Here is an 11,432-nt window from a genome sequence, read left to right as displayed (position 1 = left end):
ACTTAATGCTTCTCTAGATTAATTACTTGAGCCGGACCAAGGGAAAGTAATTAATCGAGAGTTTAGAGCCAATCTCGAGAATCTATTAGTTAATAAGAAAAATCGTCATCTTAAAAAGGATAAAACATCTTAAAAGGGGTTAAGTGTTATTACCAAGTAAAGAGGTTAAGTGAAGCTAGAAGCCTTAGTTTCTTTAATATAAGTAATCTCTCATCTGATTTTGTACAATTTTCATCTCACTTCTTGCTTAAGTCTTAGCTTGGTTGTCCATCAAAACTCTACATTTCGGTTGTTTAAATAATAGATAGTAAGCAAAAAGATTAATACTTATAATCACCATCCTCGTGGGAACGATACTCTACTTCTACTTTATTATTTGATACACGATTAAGGTACACTTGCCTTCACATGCACGTATACGTAAAACGCGCATCACGCATACACTACAAAATAACCGCCTCTAGTATAGATTTTTAAACACTTACAAGATAAGAGTTAATATGAGTTATTGACTGAAAATCTTCCGGTAATCTGTATGCAAATTTAGTGACAGAATTTAAATTTTACAAGCTCTGTCGAATTTCTGATCAATAATGCAATCTATCTATACTATATATAATAGCGGAAGCAGAGAGAAATGAGGAGAAGTATTTTCGAAACCTTTTTGATGAGTTGTCAACGTAGTATAAAATCAAAATAAAAAAGATTTAATTAATTAAAAATAACAAATTTATATTTATAATATATTAAACAATTATTACCCTATTACTTAAAATAATAAAAGACAGTAAGAGTTACAGGAATATGAAAAAACACAAAGCAAAGAAAGTCCAAAAGTCACAAATAAACTTCTATATAAAGCATGATAGATAGTATTCCACCATTATATTCATTGGCCATGATAGACAGTATTATATTTCTGAAGGTAATTATTCGATTTTTTTCATATGTTGTAGTTATTTTGTTTTCAATTGTGTTGTTGTTTTATTTTTATTAAACAATAGTTGTTATAGTTTCATCTTTCAGATCCATTTCTGCCGTTACCCAGGTTCTATACCTCTCGCTACCTTATCCATGTTTTTTTTATTTGTCTGTTTTTTTCCAAACCGATATCTCCAATTGAAGAAATCCGATAGAAATAAAAGATGCATGGACAACTAAAATCGGGAAACACAAATGTGTCAAAAATTACAAGAAATTATTATGTTTCTCAAGATAATTTTTCGATTTTTTCATATATTGTAGTTATTTTTGTTCTCAATTGTGCTGTTTTATTTTTATTAAACAATAAATGTTATAGTTTCATCTTTGAGAGATGAAATTCCATTTTTGTCGTTACACAGGTTCCATAAATCTCACTACCTTATCCATGTTTTCTTTTTTATTTGTCTTTTTTTTTCAAAATGACTAAAATAAAAATTTTGTATATTTGCATTCTTTTTTAGTAGATGTTGCTAGGTGTTATCGTTTCGATTGTTAAGTCTAACTAAAATTTAGATTTTCGGCTTTATATAAACTCAATTGTTAGCTTTAATTGAAGTTAGATTAATTTTTCTAATTCGGAACCTGTTGAAATCCACACATTTTTTTAGTTTCAGTTTATCTAACTCATATGGATTATATTTTTTATTTTTATGTATTTTGGTACAAATAGATATAAAGTTTCACACAATAGTTGTTCATTGAAGTTAGAGACATGTTGAAGAAAATATTAAAGAGGAATTGAAATGTTATACTTACAATGAAGTTTATTTCAATTATAAATTATGTTATATCATTATTATTATTATCAAGAATGTATTTTTTCTTAGTTCTCTAGACAAAGAGATTGTAAGCGTCTAATACAGATGTTTATTCTTGAAGAATTTGGATTATACTACATACAAATTCAAAATGTAGGTAAATAAAAATAAATTTTGATGCTCAAAATCCTAAAAATGTACATTAATTATGAGATATTGAGATAATTGCTTTTGCAACATTGGCTTATATAGTTTTTAACTATTATATTGTGGTTTGTACAAAATTGTTACTATTTCAAGAGTTTTTAACAGATGAAAATGAAACATGATCATATGAGAAGTTGTTGAAAAATATTAATTAAAAATATTATTATTTGAATCTCTTCGAATTCTCAAATGTTGAGCATAATGATTCTAATTAATAGAACTAATTTCACATATTAATTATAAAATGTTTTTTTTTGTACTGAGTGGTTACAAATGCGATATAATTCTATTTAACTAAAATTAATTTATAGACTTAATACTTCATTAAGAAAAAAAATAAAAAATTTAATTAATGTACAAAAAGTATTTTCACTCTCCTCTTTATATGTTTATATCTTGACATTCTCTCTTATTTTCGAAAAAAAAAACGAGAGGAAGATAGTTCTCTCCTGATTATCTTTTTTGTCCCTTCATCTTTGTTTTCTATTCTTTCGTTTGTTTTTCTTGCTTACAAAATACAAGAATATATAATTATTAGAAAAAATTAATGAAGTCAAATAAGTGATATATGCGAGCGTGATTGATATTCTATACAATGAAGAACAAATTGATTGAATGTTTTGATGAGATATTACGAGATGAAAATAGGACAAATCATCACTTTAAGCTGATTCAATTGGATATATTAGGTTATTGTAGCATAATGAATAATTAAATTCAAATACTTGTGTTAGACGAGGTGCCGCGGCCTAATCTCCCGGGCGGACCGGGGGGTGGACAACCTCATGGCGACATAAGCGGTGATTGGCGCCGAAAGCAACCAATCGCGGAATCAAGCTGCTCGGCAAGACCGGAGCTCGGAGATATGGAAGAGTCGCCACCCACGAATGGGAAAATGAATACTGATCCCTTACGGGAGACCGGTGTGGGTTCGGGAAACTTAGGTACGAGCCGAGAAGGCTAGCTCCTTTCCGGAGAAAGGCTACTAGGCACCCCGACATCGCCCGGTTATGAACCACCGGCCTCCTACTCAGCATGTTAGGCGATAACGGACTAATCGTATACTTCTTTAAGTTTAAAATTCATTTGAAACCCTTTTCTTTCTCTTTTTGGAAACCATTTTGAGCATATGATATCGAAAAGCCACATCAGTAAAGAATCACCCATTTATGTTTATACATACACAGAGAGGGGGAAGAAAGAAGTGATTTACTTACAACCGTATTTAAATGTTATGTTGTGTGTCTATTCTACATTAACTTATTTCCCCAAAACGATGTTTATTACATGGTTCGCACCTTAATCGCCGTTGGAACGATTTAGGTGCGTTTTAAAACCCCGTTTGATGAAGCTTACCCGAATCGCCGTTGGAACGACTCGAGTAATTGAAAACGTTAAAGTAAAAGCCTTTTAATAAGAAAACGTGGTTAAACATACAAGTCAATTTTATTTCGTACAAATTCATTGAGAAAGCGATTCAAAATCTCCATTATTAACAAAGAAAACGATTTTGATTACAATGTTCGCTTAATCCGTCGTTGGAACGGACTAAGGTTTTAAAACGTGGTGTTTTGAAGACGATTTGAAATATCAACCAAAATGACTCCATTTATCTACATTAGAGATCTAAGAAAGCTCATTAGCTTAAATAATTTAATTGAAAACTCTCTTTTTGTGACTTATTTTTCCCACTTATTTAATGGACTCTCTAACTATTATAATTACATCAATAAACACATTTAGGCCCAAAAATTAATTTTTCCAAGTGAAGCCCATTTGAAACATGGATTTATAAATGACCAAAAGAAATAAAGAAAATAATATAGATATATGTTTACACATTTTAGCCCAAAAGACATAAAATAAGAGTAAAAGAAAATATACTATCTAATACATATATAAGAAAGAATAATGAAAATAATATATTTATACTTTAAACATAAGAAAGTAGTGAATGAAATTCATAAATAAGAAAATAGCATTTATCACTCAAAATAATTTTATTTAACAATAATTAAGATAACCCAAATATACCCCAAAACTATATATATATATACATAACTAATATAATCATAATGTCAAAAAGACTATATATTCATCCCCCAATATCTACTAATTATCTCCCAAAATGCCCAAGTAAATAACATTTAAAATAGAATTTAATGTAATTTAAATGAATAATAATAAAAAAGAAAGTAATATGTACATATACAAAAAAATTAGAATAAAAATGGAATACCAATCTCCTAAAATAATTATATATGTTAAAGTTTTAAAACAATTTGAAAAGAATATATTACATAATTATATATATATATACTAAGGATTAAAAGTCTAAAAGTTAAGAAAAAGAGACTGAAATGGCATTTTTTACATTTTGGCAGATTTACCGACGGAAGATCCGTCGGTAAACAGCATTTAGTGACAGAATTGGCAAATTACAGCAGCACTCCAACATTTTCCAGATTTATTCAAAAGCTTTAAATTATATCTAATTCAATCGTTTTGGACTTCCGAACTACCAAAGATGGATCATAGTCGAAAACGGAAGTTCCTAAAACGATGTTTTTATTTTAAAACGTTATTTGGAAACCTCTTTTAAATTAAAAACTTATAATTACAACATTTTTGATACCCGAACTACCTTTTTATCGGATCACGGTTCGTATTGGGATATCCAAAACGAGGTTTTTATTTTAAAACAAAACCGAATTTTATTTAACACGAAACGAAAATTAAATAAATACGTTAATTAAATAAAACGTGACAAAATAAATAAATAACTAAAGGAATAAAAACTATAGCATAAAAAAAATAAATAGAATGAGAGAATAAATTAAATAAAATAAAGAGTCTAGTCCTCGGATAATACCTTTAATTCGGTATCTGACAGTCGAAGCCGATTGATTCCACGAACCGCGAGCTCCCGATTTTAATAAAAATTTAGTAAAAATTGAACTTAGGAAATTTGGAATTTTTGAGAAAAAAAATATTTTTCTCAAAAAAATCCACTCTCTCTCTCTAAAAATGTTTAGAGTGAGAAAGTTTTTCCCCCAAAAAGGCCCCCCCCCCCTTTTTTATCTTGGGATCCGTGCCCTTATATAGGGAAACGGGTCCCGGAACTTTGGGCGACGCCCAAATAAAATTGGGCGTCGTCCAAAGTTGTTGGGCGGCCGCCCAAGGCATGTTGGGCGGCCGCCCAACATTCGTTGGGCGATCGCCCAACGGCGTTGGGCGAGCGCCCAACGCAACGTTGGGGCGCCCGCGTCCAACCATCGTTGGGCGTTCGCCCGACGTGGTTGGGCGCTCGCCCGACGACCTTCGGGGCACGCCTCGCGCCGTTGGGCACGCGCACCCCGCGGCCGCCGAGCGCGCGTATCGCGCCGTCGGACGCTCACACGTCGCGGCCGCCGAACGCGCGCTTCGCGCCACCGGGCGCGCACGCTCAATGGCCCACGAGAGCGCGCACCGTGCCACCAGACCCGGGCATTATTCGGACGTCAGGGGCGTGCCACTCGCGATGCGTCCGACGGACGCCGAGTGCACGTCCCGTGCCGCCGAGCGGGCGTTCGACCATTGTCGTCCGCGTGCAGGATGCCGCTAAGCACCCGTGCCCTGTCGTTAATTTTCTTTGCTTATTATTCTTTATATTTTTTCAAAAACTTCCGGAACCAATCGCTTCGACCGTCTTGTTTCAGGTTTTCGTCACAGGTCCTCCGACTCGGTGTCTACAGTTGCCCCTACTTTTCTATTTTGACAGTGATGTGTGTGGTTCGAAAACGTTTTTGCTAACGTAACACATGCAATGTAAAACATATAAAAGTAAAAGACACGTAACGAGTAGGAGGAAACATACCTGACCTTTGCGCTGCGCGCTCCGGTGTTGCTCTCTGACTGCATCAGACTCTGCTTCGGGCTGCACCCTAGTTCACGACCGCGGGGATAATGGCTAAATAGCTACCCTAGTTTATGACCGCGGGGATAATGGCTAAACAGCTACCCTATTTCAAGATTGCGGGGATAATGGCTAAATAGCTACCCTGATTTACGACTGCGTGGATAATGGCTAAATAGCTACCCCATTTTAAGATTGCGGGGATGATGGCTAAACAGCTACCCTGGTTTACGACTGCGGGGATGATGGCTAAACAGCTACCCTGGTTTACGACTGCGGGGATAATGGCTAAACAGCTACCCCATTTCAAGATTGCGGGGATAATGGCTAAACAGCTACCCTATTTTAAGATTGCAGGGATAATGGCTAAACAGCTACCATATTTCAAGATCACGGGGATAATGGCTAAACAGCTACCCTATTTCAAGATCGCGGGGATAATGGCTAAATAGCTACCCCATTTTAAGATTGCGGGGATGATGGCTAAACAGCTACCCTGGTTTACGACTACGGGGATGATGGCTAAACAGCTACCCCATTTCGAGATTGCGGGGATAATGGCTAAACAGCTACCCTATTTCAAGATTGCGGGGATAATGGCTAAACAGCTACCCTATTTCAAGATCGCGGGGATAATGGCTAAACAGCTACCCTATTTCAAGATCGCGGGGATAATGGCTAAATAGCTACCCCATTTTAAGATTGCGGGGATAATGGCTAAACAGCTAGCCTATTTCAAGATCGCGGGGATAATGGCTAAACAGCTACCCTATTTCAAGATCGCGGGTAAAAACGGCTCAAACGCTACCCTAGTCTGCGACTGCGAGGATGATGGCTCAATAGCTACCATAGTCTACGATCTTAGGTAAAAACGGCTCAAAAGCTACCCTAGTCTGCGACTGCGAGGATGATGGCTCAACAGCTACCCTAGTCTACGATCTTAGGTAAATATGGCTCAAAAGCAACTCCGGTCTGCGACCATGAGTCCGATGGCTCAAAAGCAACTCCGATCTGCGACCGTGAGTCAGATGGCTCAAAAGCAACTCCGGTCTGCGACCGTGAGTCAGATGGCTCAAAAGCAACTTCGGTCTGCGACCGTGAGTCAGATGGCTCAAAAGCAACTCCGGCCTGCGACCGTGAGTCAGATGGCTCAAAAGCAACTCCGGTCTGCGACCGTGAGTCAGATGGCTCAAAAGCAACTCCGGTCTGCGACCGTGAGTCAGATGGCTCAAAAGCAACTCCGATCTACGACCGTGAGTCAAATGGCTCAAAAGCAACTCTGGTCTGCGACCGCGAGTCTGATGGCTCAAAAGCAACTCCGGTCTGCGACCGTGAGTCAGATGGCTCAAAAGCAACCATGGTCCACGACCGTGGGTAAAATGGCTCAAAAGCAACCCTGGTCTCTAAATCGACCGTAGGCAAAATGGCTCAATAGCAACCCTGGTCTCTAAATCGATCGCAGGCGTGTAGTGATGCATATAGATGGGTGAATGTAGCCTAGTCTATGGATGTATGTAAACACCTATGTGTGTGTGTGCAGGTGACCGTGCGTGTGTTTGAATGTGCATACGTGTGGCCTATGTGTTTTGCTTTATATGGATGTATGGACATGTGGGGATGCAAATTATATACATGTGGATGAGATGCTCGGATGGATTCCTTTTTCATAGGCTTGGCGGATTCTTGTAGCTTTAGATCGAGAAATGATGTTTCGGGCCGTCCCCAAGGAGTGCGAGGATGAGGGCGAGGTTAAGTTTGAAACCAAGGGTTGTAAGGATGAGGATTTGGTCTTGATGAGCTCGTGTTAAAGGGGCTCTCGCTTTTAACCAGAGTTTGACGTATTCATTTTTTCCCTAATTTTTGTCTGAGCTGCCCTTTTCGGGTTTTCCACTCAACGGGATCTCTCCGATATTCTCTATCTCTCCTTTTGCATGAACTACCCCTAGGGGTTTTCAATTCATCTTTTCTATATCTCACTGATTTTCTCTATCTCTCCTTTTGCTTGGACCGCCTCTTTTGAGGTTTTCAATCCAACCTTTTTGTTCAATTTTTTTATTGTGAATGATACCGGATAGCACAGGGGATTCATATCCACGGGCCGCTTCTATGCTGAGCATTTGATGATGAGTTCATGCCTGATGCCTTCGTTAATGGAGAAGCTTCCGGAGCGAGATGGATGGTGATCTGATTGTATGGTCGTGCCCGCGATTGGAGTTACCGTCTTGGTGTGAGTTAGAAGTTGATGCGAGCGCATGCCCCTGCCAACTCGAGGTGAAATTTCACGTGCGCTCAAGCTAGGGATATTGCCGTTCGGGAGTAGTTGCTTCGGTCGAAGTTTGACTCTTGAGAGGACCACATAGGAGCGGAGGAACCAGACTTCATGGAGCATGAGAGAGAGGAATAGTTTCTTTTTTATTTTTTTTTAGTTTTTCTTTTTTTTCCTAGATTTTGGATCGGTTTATGGATGTTGAGGCGATTTAGCTGGGGTGGGGTGTCTATTGATGCAGGTGTTTTTATTGGAAATGCAACCGTCTAGCTTAAATAGAGCACTTGGCAAATATACATTGAATTGTTTACCGCTCAGTTTATTAACCACTATCACCGAAGCATGCCCTTTCGGGTTTTCACACTTCAGTTATTTTAACTCTCTCCTTTTACCCCGGAATTTTCAAATAAGTGCCTCGTGGGGTTTTCACTTATTGGGGTGTCCCTTGTTGTTGCATAGGCCGCACTTTGCGGATTTTCAACCTACCGGGATTTTCTTTTTTTTTTTTTAATTTTCATGAGAAGGATTCCTTGGTTCCTTCGAGATGGATTAAAGTTCTGAACTTTGTCGCCGCCTTCGGCTTCGCTTGACTAAGCATTTGATCTTTCTTTATTACAGCGAGCTTTTCTCGTACATTTGATTACACATTTGTTGGACAATGTCAACCGCTCTTGTCCCCTTGACGCCCCTCGGCTAGTTACGTCCGCTTGATAATTTTCTCTTACTTCTGATTGGCTTGACTTTGCCCCTGAGCCTTTTCAGCATTGCCCCTTTTTTTTTCGAGTCATCATAGACTTGAACCCTATCATTGATCCTGGAACAGGGTCCTTTGCCCCCGTCTTGTTCTAAATGGTGCACTCATGCGCTGGTGTCCCCTTTGGGGGGAGGAATTTTTGTCGATGCCTTAGTGCTAGCATGGTTCTGAGGGCTTGCTGCTTACCACGTATTTTCTTCTTTTTTTCTCTCTTTCGGACTTTATTGATTGTCGCTAAATCTTCTTTTTGGCAAAACCCGGTGAGAACACTTCGTTTGATGGATCTACGTCCAACTTATCATCGTAGGGTCAGGGAATCGCTTCTCATGATTTATTTTGCTTTTTTTTTTTTTACTCTCTTAATTTTCTCTCTTCAGTGGTTAAGTACCGAGCAATAAGTATATTCTAGAGCTTATGTCCGTGCCATGATAGAAGCGGGAATATCTCAATTGAGTAGATATCAAATGTAAGTACGTATGTTTAGGATAAATTTGCGGAAACGAAATTTCATTGAATTCAAAAGGAAGTTAATAACACCTTGTGGAATAGAAGATAAAATAAAAGACAAGGATAAAGACTACAAGTGCAATCCTCTCTCTCATACTACTTCAGGAAGCTTCAAGTTCACCTGCTTCATAAGTGTCCTCAATCTAGAGACCTTCTTCTTTCGCTTATCCTGATCCGTGGTAGACCTCACCGTTCAAGGAACAAGTCGAAGACTTCATCCGCTGAGAAGGATCTGGGTCACTTATCTTCCCAGCTTCGATGAGATCTTGGATTTCATGCTTCAACTTCATGCAAGTGCTTGTTTCGTGACCATATTTCTGGTGGAAGTGGCAGTAGCCCCTGCGTTTGACTAATTCAGTGGTTGGACCTCCCGTGGCTGGTAGGGGATGAAGTATATCATGCATTTGTAGGCCCTCCAATACTTCTAATAAGGGTTGAGTGAAAGTGGAGAATTCCCTTCCCTCCCTTCTATACTGAGTGGGCGACGGAGGGCGAACAACCTTGGTAATCTCATGTCCCCGATGGCGTGGATCTGGTTGTGTTCGTGAAATATGGTGTGAGACTACCCTTGGTGGAGTGAATATTTATGGATTAACTTGTGACGCAAGCTGGAACATAGGTTTCTCCATAGCAGCTTTCGGGATCTCCGCAACCAGTGACTCGCTCAGGACCTCCCTGACCAACCTTTTCAGCTCTATCTTGAATTCATCTGAAGCAAGGATATCGGGAAGAACTCGCTCGATTTCTGCTCTGAGATTGAAATCTCCTATCATCTCTTGGGAATTTTCAACCCCCTCATGCTTAGTATTCTCCGGATCATTAAGAGCACGTTTGAACTCATCAGAAAAGATGTATTTGGCTAAAGCCCCTTGCACACGGCTCTCAAGATTGTGGTTTGAATTGCTGGACTGGGCCATGAGTTGGGTTTCTAACAAGGAAAGAGAAAGGATCGGTGAGTGGAGCTTTTTAGGCATTATGAATTTTGATGATGCACGTGCGATGCGAATGCTAAAGCTATCTACTTGTGCCTCCTATAGATGGATGTATGATTTATGCATGATTCGTGGTCTGCGCTTTATTTCTTACAACATAAACACGATTTGACTGGAGCTAACCCACTTCTTCTTTTTTCTTTTCTTTTTTTTTTTTTTTTACCAGAGCCGTCGGCAGTACTTTGGTCGTTTGTGCTAACTTACCTGTTTGGAAGTGCCGATGCCTAAAACCATTTCAACTGTTATACACACATTAGTACGAACCCTACAAGTTCACCTTGCAATGCTTTACAAGATGTACAATGTTGAATGACGCTTGACACGACTGACACTTGTGAGATTGAGACGACCCTCATGATACGTAAAATCCCCTATGACACTAGGTAAATGAGAGTGTACCCCGATGATATCCGTGACGTGTAGATACATTGGAGGGGTAGCGACATGAGTGGTGGGAATGGCATATTTGGTACATCGATACGACTCACGATCTAAAAAGAACAACCTAAGCGATCATGCCTGAGGTGTATGTGAGGGATTGCCATCCTTGGTGGCAATGACGTACTTCGAAGATAGGCGGTGTTACACGGACTGATGTGACGCTCATGGTATGTCCGAGACTCAAACAGACCGTGATGGAGGTATGCGGGGCATTTGTCCATAGTTTACTTGGTATCGATACTGATAACAGGGAACCGTCTTTCTGGGAAACACAAGTTTCCTGAAACAGACCGACGTAGAGGGCGTGTCCTAAACTAGAAGCAAGCGGGATGAGACCACCGCATATGGGGTGTGGGTCAAGGGTTAGTTTAAACCCAAGACACGAATACGTAGGTGTACCAACGGAACCTTGGCATGTTATGCAGAAAGTGGTGATGCACGGGACATGCCCTAAATAGGTTAAGGCATAGGGGAGGCTCGAGTGACATATGTGATGTGCGCTAATCGTCAGCTTCTCCTGGAAAGCAACTATTACGATGATGGGTATTATCTGACGGGATAACGAACACGGAATTCCCGACACTCGAGGTACGAATAGGATGCATATGTCAACGTACGAGGTACGTGT

This window comes from Euphorbia lathyris, chromosome 2 (genome assembly GCF_963576675.1).
Source record: "Euphorbia lathyris chromosome 2, ddEupLath1.1, whole genome shotgun sequence".
Classification (NCBI taxonomy): domain Eukaryota; kingdom Viridiplantae; phylum Streptophyta; class Magnoliopsida; order Malpighiales; family Euphorbiaceae; genus Euphorbia; species Euphorbia lathyris.
Note: the sequence above shows the minus strand (reverse complement) of the source record.